At 35.0% G+C, this 18,640-nt stretch overlaps 1 protein-coding gene across 3 annotated transcripts in view; it reads right to left on the bottom strand.

The window, feature by feature from the left end:
* Positions 1–18,640, bottom strand: part of PRKG1 (protein kinase cGMP-dependent 1) — a 1,248,399-nt gene that overhangs the window by 143,028 nt on the left and 1,086,731 nt on the right. The window lies entirely within an intron of this gene.

Genomic DNA, 18,640 nt, shown 5'->3' with positions numbered 1-18,640 from the left:
TGTTAAACTATGTATACTCTTTTTGCACTTTTTGCACTTCCAGGTTTAAGCTTTGTTCATGTTTCAAATTTCTTTCTCCTGAGGAACCATATTACTCTTGTCATTTGTCACACAAATCTTACAATTATAATCTAGTAGTTATAATTTTCAAACTTAAAGTTTCACTTACACAAATGAAACAAAATTTTATATCATCATTCCCTAGGCTATTTGGGGAGTTAATGAATTAATTGGATGATGATAAATACAGTAATGAACATGAATAGGTAAACTTTTTAAAAGACCTGAAGATATAATTCTGGAAACTTGAGTATCTAATCCATTTGTGTATGAATTTATCATTATTACCCTGAGAATAATGGACCTGTTTTAATCATTTTCTTACTTTGGAGACCCTGTACTTATGTGACCAATCTTTTGGCAACTTATAATAAACAGTTATTCACCTATACCAGAGCTTATGGTTGTTCAAGAATATTCAACAAATCTTAATCACTCTGATTGAAATATGTATATACATACTGTTCCTTTATAAGCATCTAATTGGTCACTGCAGGAATATCTATCAATCTCTTAAACTTTTGTAAATCTGCCATGGTATCTCATCTTATCCAGTGGTCAAAGGTGGATTTGGTAAATTAACATTCACATTTCATTTTGAGCTACTAAAAATTTAATAGTACCACTGTCATGGAAATATTAAGTTATACTTGAAACACACTGTTTCCTAGTAAGGTAAAATTTCTAAGCTAATATAATTAATGATAAAAATAAGTATGAATAGGAACATACATATCGATAATTACCTTGAATGTAAATGGATTAAATGCTCCCACCAAAAGACACAGACTGGCTGAATGGATACAAAAACAAGACCCGTATATATGCTGTCTACAAGAGACCCACTTCAGACCTAGAGACACATACAGACTGAAAGTGAGGGGATGGAAAAAGATATTCCATGCAAATGGAAATCAAAAGAAAGCTGGAGTAGCAATTCTCATATCAGACAAAATAGACTTTAAAATAAAGAATATTATAAGAGACAAAGAAGGACACTATATAATGATCAAGGGATTGATCCAAGAGGAAGGTATAACAATTGTAAATATTTATGCACCCAACATAGGAGCACCTCAATACATAAGGCAAATACTAACAGCCATAAAAGGGGAAATCGACAGCAACACAATCATAGTAGGGGACTTTGACACCCCACTTTCACCAATGGACAGATCATCCAAAATGAAAATAAATAAGGAAACACAAGCTTTAAATGATACATTAAACAAGATGGACTTAATTGATATTTATAGGACATTCCACCCAAAAACAACAGAATACACATTTTTCTCAAGTGCTCATGGAACATTCTCCAGGATAGATCATATCTTGGGTCACAAATCAAGCCTTGGTAAATTTAAGAAAATTGAAATCGTATCAAGTATCTTTTCCGACCACAACGCTATGAGACTAGATATCAATTACAGGAAAAGATCTGTAAAAAATACAAACACATGGAGGCTACACAATACACTACTTAATAACGAAGTGATCACTGAAGAAATCAAAAGGGAAATCAAAAAATACCTAGAAACAAATGACAATGGAGATACGACGACCCAAAACCTATGGGACACAGCAAAAGCAGTGCTAAGAGGGAAGTTTATAGCAATACAAGCCTACCTCAAGAAACAGGAAACATCTCGAATAAACAACCTAACCTTGCACCTAAAGCAATTAGAGAAAGAAGAACAAAAAAACCCCAAAGCTAGCAGAAGGAAAGAAATCATAAAGATCAGGTCAGAAATAAATGAAAAAGAAATGAAGGAAACAATAGCAAAAATCAATAAAACTAAAAGCTGGTTCTTTGAGAAGATAAATAAAATTGATAAACCATTAGCCAGACTCATCAAGAGAAAAAGGGAGAAGACTCAAATCAATAGAATTAGAAATGAAAAAGGAGAAGTAACCACTGACACTGCAGAAATACAAAAGATCATGAGAGATTACTACAAGCAACTCTACGCCAATAAAATGGACAACCTGGAAGAAATGGACAGATTCTTAGAAATGCACAACCTGCCGAGACTGAACCAGGAAGAAATAGAAAATATGAACAGACCAATCACAAGCACTGAAATTGAAACTGTGATTAAAAACCTTCCAACAAACAAAAGCCCAGGACCAGATGGCTTCACAGGTGAATTCTATCAAACATTTAGAGAAGAGCTAACACCTATCCTTCTCAAACTCTTCCAAAATATTGCAGAGGGAGGAACACTCCCAAACTCATTCTACGAGGCCACCATCACCCTGATACCAAAACCAGACAAAGATGTCACAAAGAAAGAAAACTACAGGCCAATATCACTGATGAACATAGATGCAAAAATCCTCAACAAAATACTAGCAAACAGAATCCAACAGCACATTAAAAGGATCATACACCATGATCAAGTGGGGTTTATCCCAGGAATGCAAGGATTCTTCAATATACGTAAATCAATCAATGTGATACACCATATTAACAAATTGAAGGAGAAAAACCATATGATCATCTCAATAGATGCAGAGAAAGCTTTCGACAAAATTCAACACCCATTTATGATAAAAGCCCTGCAGAAAGTAGGCATAGAGGGAACTTTCCTCAACATAATAAAGGCCATATATGACAAACCCACAGCCAACATTGTCCTCAATGGTGAAAAACTGAAACCATTTCCACTAAGATCAGGAACAAGACAAGGTTGCCCACTCTCACCACTATTATTCAACATAGTTTTGGAAGTGTTAGCCACAGCAATCAGAGAAGACAAAGAAATAAAAGGAATCCAAATCGGAAAAGAAGAAGTAAAGCTGTCACTGTTTGCAGATGACATGATACTATACATAGAGAATCCTAAAGATGCTACCAGAAAACTCCTAGAGCTAATCAATGAATTTGGTAAAGTAGCAGGATACAAAATTAATGCACAGAAATCTCTTGCATTTCTATACACTAATGACGAAAAATCTGAAAGTGAAATTAAGAAAACACTTACGTTTACCATTGCAACAAAAAGAATAAAATATCTAGGAATAAACCTACCTAAGGAGACAAAAGACCTGTATGCAGAAAATTATAAGACACTGATGAAAGAAATTAAAGATGATACAAATAGATGGAAAGATATACCATGTTCCTGGATTGGAAGAATCAACATTGTGAAAATGACTCTACTACCCAAAGCAATCTACAGATTCAATGCAATCCCTATCAAACTACCACTGGCATTTTTCACAGAACTAGAACAAAAAATTTCACAATTTGTATGGAAACACAAAAGACCCCGAATAGCCAAAGCAATCTTGAGAACGAAAAATGGAGCTGGGGGAATCAGGCTCCCTGACTTCAGACTATATTACAAAGCTACAATAATCAAGACAGTTTGGTACTGGCACAAAAACAGAAATATTGATCAATGGAACAGGATAGAAAGCCCAGAGGTAAACCCACGCACATATGGTCACCTTATCTTTGATAAAGGAGGCAAGCATATACAGTGGAGAAAAGACAGCCTCTTCAATAAGTGGTGCTGGGAAAATTGGACAGATACATGTAAAAGTATGAAATTAGAACACTCCCTGACACCATGCACAAAAATAAACTCAAAATGGATTAAAGACCTAAGTGTAAGACCAGACACTATCAAACTCTTAGAGGAAAACATAGGCAGAACACTCTATGACATACATCACAGCAAGTTTTTTTTTGACCCAGCTCCCAGAGAAATGGAAATAAGAACACAAATAAACAAATGGGACCTAATGAAACTTAAAAGCTTTTGCACAGCAAAGGAAACCATAAACAAGACCAAAAGACAACCATCAGAATGGGAGAAAATATTTGCAAATGAAGCAACTGACAAAGGATTAATCTCCAAGATTTACAAGCAGCTCATGCAGCTCAATAACAAAAAAACGAACAATCCAATCCAAAAATGGGCAGAAGACCTAAATAGACATTTCTCCAAAGAAGATATACAGATGGCCTACAGACACATGAAAGAATGCTCAACATCATTAATCATTAGAGAAATGCAAATCAAAACTACAATGAGATATCATCTCACACCGGTCAGAATGGCCATCATCAAAAAATCTAGAAACAATAAATGCTGGAGAGGGTGTGGAGGAAAGGGAACTCTCTTGCACTGTTGGTGGGAATGTAAATTGATACAGCCACTATGGAGAACAGTATGGAGGTTCCTTAAAAAACTACAAATAGAACTACCATACGATCCAGCAATCCCACTACTGGGCATATACCCTGAGAAAACCATAGTTCAAAAAGAGTCATGTACCAAAATGTTCATTGCAGCTCTATTTACAATAGCCAGGACATGGAAGCAACCTAAATGTCCATTGACAGATGAATGGATAAAGAAGATGTGGCACATATATACAATGGAATATTACTCAGCCATAAAAAGAAATGAAATGGAGGTATTTGTAATGAGGTGGATGGAGTTAGAGTCTGTCATACACAGTGAAGTAAGTCAGAAAGAGAAAAACAAATACAGTATGCTAACACATATATACGGAATCTAAGGGAAAAAAAAAGCCATGAAGAACCTAGTGGCAAGATGGGAATAAAGACACAGACCTACTAGAGAATGGACTTGAGGATATGGGGAGGGGGTGGGGTGAGATGTGACAGGGTGAGAGAGTGTCATGGACATATATATACTACCAAATGTAAAATAGATAGCTAGTGGGAAGCAGCCGCATAGCACAGGGAGATCAGCTCGGTGCTTTGTGACCACCTAGAGGGGTGGGATGGGGAGGGTGGGAGGGAGGGAGATGCAAGAGGGAAGAGATATGGGAACATATTGTATATGTATAACTGATTAACTTTGTTATAAAGCAGAAGCTAACACACCATTGTAAGGCAATTATACTTCAATAAAGATGTTTAAAAAAAAAAAAAGTATGAAATACATTACAGAGGTATGTGCATAGGAAATAATATGGTGTTAATAACCATCTAAAAATCATAATTGAAACATCATATGTCTCTAATATCAGGCTTTAAAGTCTTGAAAATAAAGATTTTCCCAGTGGATTTTTATTTTTTCAAAATACACTAAGTTCTCACAGATACTTCTGAACTATATTTTTCCATTGATCCTTTTGTCTTTCACTGTTGCTACATGATGCCGCTACCACTACAGTTGCTTTATAGTAACTATTAGTATTTACTATTTGGAAAAGCAGTTTCCCCTACCAAAATTCTTTTTCAGAAATATCTTGATGATATTCTTAAGCATTCACATTTCATAAAGACTTTAAAATCATTTTTCCACATCTAAAGAAACCCACATTGGGATTCTAGTAGAGTTGTATTACATTTTTACATTGATTTCAGAAGAAGAACTTTCTGATTATATTAATTTTCCTTGCAAGAGCACAGCATGACTCTCCACTTGTTCAGATCTAGTTTTATGTCTTAGTCTTTCTTAATCTTTTTCACTTAATCTTTCTTAATCTTTTTCCTAGCATTTTTAAAAAAAGTATTCTTAGGTGTTTTATATTATCAGTTTCTCTTATGGCATTCCTTTTCCATTTCTGTTTCTCATTGGTTATTGCTATTAAAGAAAAAAACCTATTGATTATTGTATATTTTTAATCTACCTACCATACAAAGTTTGCTTCTGATTCTAAAATTCCTCTTTCAGTCTCTTCAGTTTCCAGTATGATCCTCCCAGTGTCTCCCCTACACCCTCCACCTTCCAGCCAAACTGGCTCCTCTAAACGACTGAACACAATATCTCCTTCCCGTCATGAGTTCTTCTTACCAAGCCTTCCCTAAGCCTAGGAACTTCCTCTCCAACTCCTCGACCAGTTCACACCTGCTTACCCTTTAGATCTCGGCTTAGGTGCCCCTTTCCTCAGGGATGCCATGCCGAATTAACTAGGTTGGGTTCCCTATTTATCTGTTCTCACAGCCTTATGTACCTCTCCATCCAAGTACCTATCACAGTTTATAATTTATGCATTTATTTGTTGGTTAATGGCTCTATCCTCCTTCCACTAAACGTTATGAAAGCAGGGTCCATGACTAGTTTTGCTCCCCATTTTATACTGAATGGCTGGAACAGATGAGTTGCTTAGTAAGTGTGTGGAAAGGAATCTTGAAACCTTGGGAAGAATAGAGTTCAGGTTTTGGAGTCACACTATCTCAGTTTTACAAAACAAGGTATACACGCTTTATGAAAGCCTCAGTTTCCTCATCTATAAAAATGGGAATGATAACAGTGCCCATTTAATGGTCTTAAATGCAATAATGATGTTTTTCACAATGCCTAGCAGAGAGAGAGCAGTGGGTCCTGCCGTTCATTACTTCTAATTTTTCTCATCACCAATACTGTCTTTGTGGAGGCGCTGTCTGGTATTTTATGAAATGCTACTACCCAAGAACAAAGTGAGGATTTTCTTTCTGTTCCATAGAAATAGATAATATATTTTCAAGTCCATTATTATTTCTACGTAGTAATTTTTGGTGAAGTGGACACAACAGACAGAAATCATCAGTGATGCCCATCAGGTGCCTCATAAATTGTATGAATGACTTATTTCTTAGGAGACTGCTCATGGCAGCATATGTTACTACAAATTTCTGCTAGTGTATTTTTAAAAAATCTATCACAGCTTTATAGAAAACTAACTTTCCCTAAAATATATTTCTACCTTGACAACTTAAAATTGCCCACAGAGTCTTTAAAAATATAACATGTGAAAAATAATGCTTCATTTTCAACATATTTTCCATGCATACTAATTTTTTAAAAATGCTTTCATCACAAATGTCCAACATTTTAAAACTGTATCATATTATCTGGTCTAAATTGGATATACTTCCAAATAAATGCAATTTTCTTGCAACAAAAAGAAAATACATAGATATTTTAAAATGTAGATGGTGAAAAATCAAAGATCAGAAAAGTGACATAGTCAATAAAATTGAGAATATTTTATTTTAAAAAAGGAAATTTTGTAAGTTATGGCCTACAATCAGGCTCAGTACCTAGTAATGTGACATGTATCAAAACAAAAAAGATGCATAACAGGGAGAAAAAACAGCATATTAAACAGTGGATTATAATATTTGCCATCTATTGAGCATCTAGTATATATCAGGAACTATATTAAACCATCTGCACAAATCTCAGTTAATGCATATAACAGAGGGTGGGTATTTTATCTGAAGTTTACACTTGGGGATAAATGTTATGTAATACACCAAAAGACAGACATAGCTAATGAGTCTCAGTCTTGGTATTTGAACAAAGAGCTATCTGGCTCCAAAGCCCATGTTCTTTTGTCAACAGTTCATTGCCTATACCCTCTGCTATAAGATTTTAAATTGACAACTATTCTAAATTCATTCTACTGCAGGATGACCTCTGAGCAGTAAGCACTCATAATGTCTCTCTGCCCATCAGTATAAAAATTATATTTAACTATTTTAAAAAGCAGCATTAATATGTTTATGGGTGCCCAACTGCAAAGCTAAATCAATAAACCATTTTGATTCTCAAATTATTATTAGAGTTCCTATCCACAGTATGTCATAGCCCTGCTATGTTGCTTTATAACAGTGTTATATAACAATAGAAAATCATTCAATGCCAAGTTCATTCAATGCCAAACTCATGTTGCCATTACAGTGTTATTGCATTTCTACTTAAGATGTTTAATGCCACTATGCCTGCCTAGGCAGGTGTCTGGAAATGCCATCCCTGCGTACCCAGAGAGCTTGCTCCTGGAAAAATGCTACCTGACCTAGTATTGACATATATTAATCCCTTATTTTAGGAGAGATTGTAGAAACTTCTGATGAGAGAATATATTTATATAAGCTGACAATACTGTGACTTACTGTGTGTGCTTATTTCCTTTATAGGACCAAGGACCATGGTAAAAACAAATATCACTTGGACTGAGATATGAAATATTAAATACTCATAAAACAGGGATGTCCTAATAGCTCCACAGCTATGTAACGTATCTACATAGCTGTTATGATACTGGTTTCACACAGAACATGTGCCAAGGTAGCAGGGGCTTCATGTAATACTAGTTTAGACATGGGGAAAAGAAGAGGGAGATAATGTTCCTTTTAAAAAACTGAGCTTTCTTTTAGTTTTACTTTTTGGCATATCAGGGTGTTTGATAATTTCTAATAGAATAATATATGAGACTTTGAAAAAACATTGGCAAGAGAATTTTATAAATAGAATTTTAAGATAATGTCTAATATACTTAAAACTTTCACCAAACACATATTGCCTCTGAGCACAGCACACTTCTTTATAGTAGGTAAAGCTCCATGTATCTACATAACAGTCCAGATCTAACATGCACATTGTCTTTAAAAATAAAAATCTCATATTCATTCATTTCTGTACCTGTATATTAGTTTATTTCAGCATGACAATTAATAAACATGTACTACTGCAGAAGTAGCTATTGTTTGGCAAATTAACAGATATTTCACAAACTTGCCATTGATTAATGAACAAAAGCTATGCAGTTTAGTAGTGTTCTTTTTTTAAGCATTTTTGGAGGAGTTAGAAATTCCTTTCAATGAAATCATAGAGCATGAAAAAATATCCAAAAATATTTGCAAATACGGTTTTCTGTGCACTGACTCTGATATTCTCTGAACTTCATGACTGGAATCTTCATCATCACTGTACCCCAAAGTAGAGTCGTTGTCAGTATCTGAATAATCCATAGCAAGGGTTTACATTGACTCTTCTCTTTCTGAAGCAATTCTCTCATGTGTCATGGCTGCTACAGAACTCTATAGTGCATTGATCTCTCTCCGGGAACACAGAGTGTACGAGGCCAAAGCAGAACAGTTTACGCAAAGTAACTGTTCCAGGAGAGGCTCTCCCTTTTCAGCTCTAGAGCAATGTGACTGCTGTCATCAGAGTCCTAGCATTCCCTCGGTGCCAACCTTGATGGAAAGTGACACTACTCCAATGGCTTGACAGCTTACAGCAACCGTGGGTCAGAGCCCTTCATTCTCATTCAAGTGCAACAGGCAATGTCCACAGTTAAACTTAGGACAAAATAAATCCTTTTCATCTCAAAATCAAAGGCAATCGTACTACAACACATGGGATGTTCAAAACTGATAGGCTATGACAAGCATCCAAGAGCCACTTGAAATTAGACTTTGAATTAATTATGAACTAGAATTGCAGAGTTTGTGGCAAATTCAACTGTGCTGTTTGAAAGTTTGGTCCCAGAGGAGGTAAGTGTCGTGAAAAAAAAGTTGTATCAGGCCATTCACTGACTCTACTTCCTATTTAGTCATGAAGTTATTCTAACATGATTTATAACTCCCACACTCCAATAGAACACATACACTAAGTGTAAAATGAATTAATGCAAACAAACACTTGTCTTCTAACCAAGCTTGGCATAGAGTAAGCAACCAATCAACGTTAACTATCATCATCATCATCATTGTTGTCACTTTAGGATCCTCTGACATCTAGAAAGCATGTTACCCTTCCAGATAGCGTTCCTCTCAAGAAACCTCCTTTCCTAAAATTCTACTCTAAATCAGTCTCCCAATTGTTTTCTGACGCTACTTTCTCAGTTTGTTTTCCTGAATCCTCTTCCTTCGTTCACTAGAAAATAGGCATTTCTCCAAAATTCTTTCTTTGGCCTTCTTTTTGATTGCTCCAACTCTTCTTATTGGGGAAATCTCACATAATCATATGGCATCAGCTGTTAGTTTTATATTAATGACTTTTAAGTCTTCATTTCTAACTTTACCTTTCTCCTACTGGACACCCTTGTCTGAAAGTTCCATTGCAACCTCTAATTAAAACCTAACTCATTTTCTTTTAACCTCAAGACCACTGTTTTCCTTGGGTTCCCTATCTGGGTAAATGACATCACCATTCTTGCATTTGCCTAGGCTCAAAAGATTAGATTCATTTTTTTACTCTCCTTTCTCCATCACTGCCTATGATTGATTATACTAGTTGTATCTTTGCCTTATCTCTTATATCCATCCTTGCTTTGCATTCTCATAGCCACTGCTTTACTTTGGGTCTTCACCATCTCTACCCTGGAACGCTGATCAGGCCTTATAACTGACCTCCTTGCCACCACTCTCTCCCTCCTCTAAGTCATATCTCACTTTGTTGCACATTTTCAAATAAAAATCCAGTCATGTCAGTTCTCTGCATGAGAACTTTCAAAAGAAAAAAGAAAAGTTTCTATACTGTCATTTAGAGTTTGAGGTCCTCCACTAACTGACCTCTCACCTTTCCAGGCACTATACAGGCTATCCTCTGCTGCACCTGCAACAAATAACTGTTTCCTTAAAATATGCCAGCTATCATCTCCATGCCTGTGCACATGCTGGTGGCTCCTCCAAGAACCGTTTATTCCAGTTCAAACTTTCATCCATGCAAACTTCCATGATTTTTCAGTAGTATTTTAAAGGGAAAAAAAATCCACATAAGAAATATGTCTACATACTAAACATGGAAAAAAATATGTAGTTAAACAAACAAAAAAGAGAGAAAATAGAAGAATACTATAATACCATCTGCCAGGAGATAACTAAGGTTAACACCTTGGTGAATATCTTTCAAACACTTTATTATTCTTAAGTATTCACATGTTTCATGAATATAATGTCATGTTTATTTTAACAAATATTTACTGAGGGTTATTATATTCTGAATGTCTGAACCTTATGGTCTAGTTGGGACAGAAGTTAAATTAGTACGCAAAAAAATGCTGATCAAATAGCATGCAAACATAGATCTAATAGATAGGATGTCATTTTGCAATTCAGAGGACAGACAGCCTTTTTTGAGGACATTAAAAATTGACACCCCCCCCCCAAAATGAGTTGAATTACCAAGATGAGTCAGGGAAAGAAAAACATGCAGTAACCCTGAGGTAGGAAATAACTTATTGTAAAACAAAGAAGGTTGAAATTCAGGGATAGAGTAAAAGAAGGCAGGGGCCAGGAGAAACCAGAAAGGAAGGCAGGGTCCCATCATTCAGATCCTGTAGACTAGTCCGAGGATCTACTTTTCAAAAGAGATTGACTAAGGGAAACCTTTTTCCTTTACCATATTAATAAAATCTTAAAAATTAGGTGGAAAGCACAAACAGAGGAAACAATTTGTATGAAATAAAGTATTGAAATAATTTTAGATGAGTCATTTTAAAACACTGATGTCCTTTACACTTATTAAAGTAAATGTTACTGTATGGAAATCCATATATTAAAGAATATATCTAAACAGAAAATATGATCTCTGCCCTTTAGAACCTTCCAATGTAGAATATAGGAGTAATGAAAAAACAAATGCATAAAAATCAATGTATTATCAGGAATATATGTCAACTCATGACGAACAAAGACTTGAGTTTGAACTAGATATATTTTCCAGAGTCCACCCAAGGCAGTCTCTGCTTTTTCATTGATAACAGGGACTCATGACATGACCTCAAAGAGGATGTTTCTCTAGGCAGAGAAATGATAAGTGTTACCAATAAAGTAACTCCGAAGTTTATTCTTTCTGGTAACATAGGTGGATATTTCTATTCACTGCATTAATTCACTTTCTGAGAGAATGCAAATCCTTTTGGATCTATACCCATGCAAGGTCACAATAAATAGAGTGATGAATTTGGAAGAACTAAATTTTCACATCCTTTTTCGTATTACTTCTGCTGGGTTGATGGCATAGTGAATGTTTGATGTGACTTATGAACTCTGCATTCTATGGCATGCTTCAATACAAATGAACATAGACATTTATTAGATTGAACCAAAGATATTGCTGTTTTTGCAGGTTAAAATGGCCAATTATTGGCAATTTCATGTTTCAACCTAATACATGGAATTAGTGAAAGTGAAAGGGGATGGAAAAGCAATGGCAGAGGGACATATACTGCTATTTCTTTTCTGTTGTGCTCCCTTTGTGACATAAACCGAACTGACTTCAGCAGTAATCCATATTGCTTCCATATTCCACATGTGATTCCTCTGAATGTTGACATGATTGATGGCATTTGCTCTTCTATCTAGTCATTAAAGATAATTCTCTGTCCATTCTATTGTAACTAGGATAAGAACCACAGAAGAAATTCCGAGTCCTAGTGTTTTGCTGTTGTTATTGTTGCTAGAGTACAAATGGTATATACTTTGTGCTCTGGCTTCAAATATTAAACTCTTTGGTAGAGTCTTACAGATTTAAAGAATGTCTCCCTAGAGTGTATTTTATGGAGAGAAAGAAGAGTTTGTTGTTCTAATTTATTCCTTATTATTATTTTATTAGTTGTTCAGAAGTACAGATTTAGATATTACATTGCCATTGTTTTCTTAGGGGCCTATTTGGTCTATTTCTGAATGATTTACAGGTATTTTCATTGAAGAGGAAAAAAGAAGAAAGAATTTTACTCTAATTAAAATTAAAAAAAAAATCAAACCTGGAGTACATTATAATAATGTTCTATTCATTTACTCAAGTCAAACACTCACTTTCTTCTTAACACTATGCTTCCTCTTCTTTGAACCATACTTCATAATATAATATGGATTAAGAGATCAATAAATCTAATAGCTGGTTTTTCTTTTCAGATAATGATGCATGTAATTTTGTAATGTAATTGGCCAAATAAAGTTGGAATTTCAGGAGAAGACATTAATAGACAAATTATTCCATGGGTGTTTCATGAGCCGAGTACTTTCAAGAATAAAATAATGCGTGGTATTTTCCTTTTTCTTTGTTTCATCTGTATTCCACAGAGCTGAAAAATGATTCTTCAATTGTTTTCCTATTTTTAAAATAGAGGAAAAAACATATTCAAATGATGACTGGTAAAAACGTACTAAAACTTCAACTGATGCATGTTTGAAATGAATGTTAATTTCCTTGGTCACATATTTCAAAGGATTATTGCCTTTATAAAGTGCCTTCAAGCCAGGAGCGTGTCCTTTCCTATAAAGAATTCTAGACAACATGCCAGAAGAGTGTCTCCTATTTTTTGTTCTATTGCCAATTTAGTGGGTGACCTTGAGAAAATGTCCCATTCTCTGTTTGATTTTTCAGATGTGAAATGGTGATTGAAATCACTGCTCTGTTCTCCTCTGTAATTAGTTTTACCAACATGGAACACTTTTTAAAAGTTCTAATAATTATTATGGTTTTCAATGCTCCTGAGATAATTCATCCCAAATTGAAGGATATTTCTTTAGATAAAAAAGGGTATCATAATCCTGTAATTGTGATCTACCATCTGAATATGTAAGCAAAATATTAACGGCATAGATTTTCACGGTAACATTTTTTATCTGTGACTAAAAATGTATTTTCACATAGAAATCAGACATGTTCATTTGAAATAAGAGAGTCTCATGATCAGAAGTCAAGAACTATGTAATAAATGTTTATAAAATCATTATTTTGACTGGTAAAAATTATATTGAGATTTTAATTGGGCTCTTTTAGGGAAGAGAAATATCTAGAATATTAAAATAAACTGTAAAAGATCGCTTTCTTTTGGTACTTGCTCATCAAATATTTCATATTTTGCATTATTTGAATAAAGAGCTAGCTCTCTAAACAAAATTCTTCAATTAATCTAATGTGCTATAATTTCATCCAAATCAAAGATTAACTTTGAATCAAAAATAAACAGAAGAAACAACTTAATGGATAAAGAAAGGAGAGCCATGGCTAATGTATAATAAGGCCAATGTATAATAAGGCCAATTTGAATAAAAAGTGTTAAAGTCAAACCACTGCATACAATTTAAACTCCTCAGTTGGCGTTGGTTAGAAAAAACAAACAGGGTATTGAATTTACTACAGTGAGAGAAATGCAAATGCATGTGAATACGCTACTGGTAGGAAAATAATCTAGTATAACATTTGCAGACAATTCAGCTTTGTATAACAATTCAGCACTATTTTTTAATATTTTTCTTGCAATTATTTATCTCACATACGTATTCATGGTTTGGGGAAATAATGACATTAACAGGATGTTACAAGAGCATTGTGTGTAATAATGTTGGAAATAAATTAAATATCTACCAATGTAGAATTGATTAAATAAAATTTTCTACAATAAGACAAGGAAATATTAAAAAAATTAAAAGAACTGAAGAGAACCTATATGAATATGATCTCCAGGATATCTTGAGTGAAAAGACCATAGTGCAGAACCATGTATAATATGCTTTCATTTATATAAATTACACACACACACACTCACACAAATAAGCATACATTAAAATGCATGAATTATTTTAGGATGCATTAGAAAAAGTAATTATATCCAGGGAAGAGAATGTATGATTAAAGGGTAGAGGAAAGAGGGAAATTACTTCTGTAGCTTTTGAATTTTATACTATGTACCTGAATTACCTGTCATAAAATAAATATATGAAATAATGGAAATTAACTCTTACAAGCAATTTTTGGGTAGAGAGGCTGGTGAGGTCTTTCACTCTCTTGGAAGGCCGAGTCTGTATTGAGTGCATAGGTAGCTATTGTCCATCCCTGGGCCACCCCTCAAGCCTCATCACATAGCCATCCCCAATTAGCAGAGCTAGAACTAACTTAAGCTGGCCCAGTCTGATCACACTGAAGAGATACCAGCTTTGTAGATGGGGCAAGTAAAAATACTTGACACAGTATCTTCCCAGTGTCACTTACAACACTGCCTTTTGCCCCGTTTTCATTGGCAGCAATTATAGCGACTAGATGACAAACCAAGGAAGGTATTTTTTGAGCAGGGACATCTGCTTCTTAACACCCTTAACCACAGTTAGGTTGACACTTTGGAGCTCTTAAAAGGTTAAGTTACCAATTCTATTTGTATACAGAAAACATTTCATACAGATATACATGTATGTATATAATAATTAATATATATTTAATATTGCTTTGAGATTGTATTTTTAATATATCCACTAGCAATTGGGAAACAAATTTTTTCTCTATAATATTTTTCATAATTTATTATTGTCATTATGATTATTATTATTATAGCATGTCTAACCTCAATAGATTCTATTTATTCTTGTTTACCTACTGATAAACCATCATAACTGCCATGCTTCTTCTATTAATCTGGAAAGTTCCTCAAGGATTAACAGTTATCTCTTAATAGTGATTAAGTCCCTCTGTTGTTAATATAAAAACATGCTTTCAAAGTGCAATCAAGGATTTAAGATCACATTGATGAAATTTTCTAATATGGCTTACTCTCTAATCTGAAAACTGCATAAATTAATAAAAATGATTTATTGCTGTAATACAGAAAAGAATGGCATTCATTCATTCATTCACAAACTAGGGTTTCCAGATTTAGCAAATAAAAATACACAGCATCCAATTTAATTTGAATTTCAGATAAACAATGTTTTGGTTTTTTTAGTATGAGTGTCCTATATAATAATATAATTGCAGTAAAAAAAATTCATAGTTTATCTGAAATTCAAATTTAACTGGTATCTTGTATTTTATCTGGCAACCCTAAATAAGTTTCTGAATATCAACTCTGAGCCAGGTGCTGTCCTAGGTGCTGGGTATACAGGGGGGTAAAGAACAAAATCCTTGGCTTCCAAGACTTTACAGCCTAGTAGGTAAGACAGACTATTGGCAGTTATAATGCAGTGTGATCAGAGTATCAGAGGTGTGAACAGAGTGAGACAGAATCACATGGAAATGTCCCAACCTTGACTGAAAGATGGATTTGGGGAGGAGCATGGATTGATGGTGGAGAGGATCACGGGAAGCTACTTTGAAGAGATGATGCCTCAGATAAGAACTGATCATGTAGAAACTTGTCAACAGAGAAAGTGAGGTGGTCCTATCACAAGGAACAGCTTGTGGAAAAGCATAAGAAAATCTTGTATATAGGGAACAGCAAGTAATTCATAATGGTTGAAACCCTGGGAGCAAAAAGTAGAGAGAGAAATAAGGCTAGCAGGGTTGGGACAGGAGAAATTATAAATGGCTGTATATTGACTATATACGTCTGTGTTAAAAGCACTAGGGAGGCAGGTAGCAAGAGCCATGAACTGTGTATAGCTGAGAATCCTGAGGCACAAATGGGAACAGAGTCGGGTCACCTTTATAATAACAGCTATGGCACAATTCAAGCTGACCAAAAGTTTTAGCTTCATTGATACTTGGGAGAACCAATAATTATTGAGCACTTCTCTGAGCCAGGTATTTGCTGCTTAAAAGTGAAATCTCAATAATACAATCATATGGGGTCAGAAAACTGCCCCTGGGCCAAAACCAGCCAGCAGCCTATTTTTGCGCAGTTCTCAAGGTGTGAATGGTTTTAACATTGTTAAAGGGTTGTTAAAAAAAAAAAAAGCAAAAACAAACAAAGAATATGTGAGAGAGACCATATGTGATATGCAAAGCCTAGAATATTTGCTATCTGGCTCTTTATAGAAAAAGTTTGCCTACTCCTGAATAAATGAAGGAACTGAAGCATAGTAGAGAGATTCAAGGACCTGCCTGGAGTCATACAGTTAAAAAGCAGCATATCTGGATCTTAAATCAGATTTATCTGTTCTCAGTGTACGTGTCCCTCCACTAATCATGTCATCTTCCTGACCTTGGAAATATCTATCCTTGCCAATTCTGGAGCTATGGTCAATGGGTGTTATTCTGCAGGCTGTGTTTGCCTTGACCATCCTAGTGAGGTAACAGCATAGGCATGAACTCACTTTCGCCTAATCCCAAGTGCACTGCTGTATAAAAAACTGCCCTGCCACTCCCTTCCATTCTGGTGATTTTATGCATCTACATCCCGAGGGCAGACAATCTAATCAGGCCCAAGTATTTAATTAATGTTTTCTGGGCAGTAACAAAAATGGAATCTACACTGCAACTAATTACTTAGCAAGTCAACAATAACTTTTGCAGACTTTACATCTGAAATGGCTTAAAAGAAAATGCTCAATAAATAGAATCTGTAGTTTAATAAAACGCACCATTTGATAGATTTTTAAAGATCATACAGCAAATAACCTGTTAATTAAGTAATGTCTTAATGAAACTTTCAATAATCTTAATTATGGTATCTAGTGGTTTTAATTAGGTGCAGCTACAACACAAGGCTGTGTTGTAACAACCATCTGAACATAGCAACCATCAGTTGCTATATTCAGTCAGTCACAAAACTGAGAACTCGATCTTATCTCACTACCAGACAGTCATAGCTAGTATTTTGATCTGTAGAGCAGAGCACAGTCAGTTATCACTCTGTCAGATATATGTTGTATTATTTTATCTATTCTGCCCCCAAGTTTGTGGGTTGATATCCTTTATGAACAAAGCAGCCAAATCTGCTTTTCTAATTCGTAGTGCATTTAACGGTCAGTTTTATTCTTTCCTCCTTCTGTCCCTCTCTCTCTCCCCCCTTTTCTTCTTCTTTCCATCCATCCATTGATCTATCCATCCATCCATCCAATTACTGTGTCTAAAATGTGTAAGAAACCACGTTATATGCTATGACAGATACAGCAGTGTACAATGTAGAGTCCTTATTCTCAAGAAATTATAGTTTAATAAAGGCAAGTATAAGAAGTTGGAAACAAACCTTTATTTCATGCAAATGATAGACTAGCAATTATGCAAATAATTTTTTAACAATAAGTAGTATTTACTGAGTGATCATCATACGCCAATTTCTGTGATAGGGATTTACACTTCAGAACTTCATCTTCACAACGTTATAATTAGTTACTATTATACTTTCCCAGTTTGACAAATGAAGAAACTACAGTAAACAGAGATTAAGCTGACGAATGGCATCAGGGCATCCCAAGGCCATGGCATCCCAAGGCCATAAAGCTGATGAACGGCAGAGCAGGGATTCAAATCCAGATAGTCTGACCATAGGTACCACATGCTATACTTCTTCTACCACAAATTATCATATTTGATCCTCACAACAATCCTATAATAGATACATTTTCTGTGTCTTCTCAGAGCACCATCAACACAATTCTCTAATAATGTCCTTTACTCTAACCCCACCCAGGTGAACGTTTGATAACCCTTTCCTTTGCCTCTAGGCTCTTACGCTTATAGCTGCTTGGAGATAAATGGCCAGGGCCAGTAGGCTATGTTTGATCCTGACCAAAATGACCAATCAGATTCTGTTTAGGGGGAACTGAAAATCAAGGACACTTGTAACTGAGAACAAGTGGGAGCTCCAGTTAAGTAATCTCTACTGTATGGATAGAAAAGGCAGAGAAAACAGGTCTGCAACAAGAAAGATTGAGAGATGTGCACAGAACAGCTGAGATCAGAGAGAGAAGCCTATTTGTTTTAAATGGATTTCTGGGCTGCTCATTAGAGTTTTGGGAAGGTGCAAGTTGGTTCCATAAAATAGCTCATTATCCCTCCAATATGGTCCCTTTTGGAGTCATACTTTTGCTTAAAATTAAAAGAATTACTATTACACATAGTTTCCATATGCTTATCTCCATGTATCAGCTGGGGAAACAAGTTCCAGGAGTTTATGTGAGAAGCACAAAAATAATTATAATACAAGGGAGGGGAGAGTAAAA

The sequence above is a fragment of the Balaenoptera musculus genome, chromosome 16 (assembly GCF_009873245.2).
Source record: "Balaenoptera musculus isolate JJ_BM4_2016_0621 chromosome 16, mBalMus1.pri.v3, whole genome shotgun sequence".
Classification (NCBI taxonomy): domain Eukaryota; kingdom Metazoa; phylum Chordata; class Mammalia; order Artiodactyla; family Balaenopteridae; genus Balaenoptera; species Balaenoptera musculus.
This window is presented reverse-complemented; position numbering and strand designations above follow the sequence as displayed.